The 865-nt window shown below is 40.8% G+C and overlaps 1 protein-coding gene across 1 annotated transcript in view; it reads right to left on the minus strand.

Moving 5' to 3' along the window:
• Positions 1 to 865, minus strand: part of PARP1 (poly(ADP-ribose) polymerase 1) — a 133,469-nt gene that overhangs the window by 35,750 nt on the left and 96,854 nt on the right. The window lies entirely within an intron of this gene.

The raw sequence follows: 865 nt of genomic DNA on the forward strand, positions 1-865 counted from the left end.
AATTCTAGTCAAGGGTGTATGACCAGTTGTGAGCCAATCCCCAGCAGGGGGCATGCAGGAGGCAGCCAATCAGTGATTTTCTGTCATCACTGATGTTTCTCTCTCTCTCTCTCCCTCTCCCCCTTCCTTGCTGAAATCAATAAAAACATATTAAAAAATAAATGAATAAATGCACATACTCTACAACTCAGGAACTCCACCTCTACGGTAACGATCAGAGGTACGGGTACTTATGTTTATCAGCACTGCTCTATCAAATACCTGCAACTAATCTAAATCCCTACTGGGGGAGGCACATTATATTGTTTGGTAAATTATGAATTATGGCCACCCACAGGATGGGATTCTATACAGCCTGAAGAAATGACTCTCTAGATCAGTTTAACACATCGTATGCAGGAAACGTATACGTTTTACATATTCATACGTTCTACCAGTGTAGTAGAGCGTGGGACACATATTAATACGTTTTTTTGTAGACTAGCGGTAGAATGTGGGTAACGTATAAATACGTAAACTAAAGTTTGCGTAATTTTACGGAACGTTGCCATTTGCACAAAAAATTAGCAAAAATGGCCAGTGCCACCTGTTAGCGTGCGATAAAAACTACCCACAATGTTAATACAGTAGTCACTAGTTTTGAAATGCGGCCAGTCTGAGATGTACAGTAAGGGTTAAAAATACACCAGATTTCAAAGGGAAAAAACCAGCAAAACCTCTCCACCTCACACTTCATGGTGCGGACCCCATCCACGAAGGGTCCTGGATTTTATTGAATGCTTTTTCCTGGTCTATTATGACGATCATGTGGCTTGTAGCCTCTATTCTATTCACGTTCTATTACACTGATTTTCGTGTGTTGAAC

Source organism: Myotis davidii, unplaced genomic scaffold (assembly GCF_000327345.1).
Source record: "Myotis davidii unplaced genomic scaffold, ASM32734v1 scaffold333, whole genome shotgun sequence".
Lineage (NCBI taxonomy): Eukaryota > Metazoa > Chordata > Mammalia > Chiroptera > Vespertilionidae > Myotis > Myotis davidii.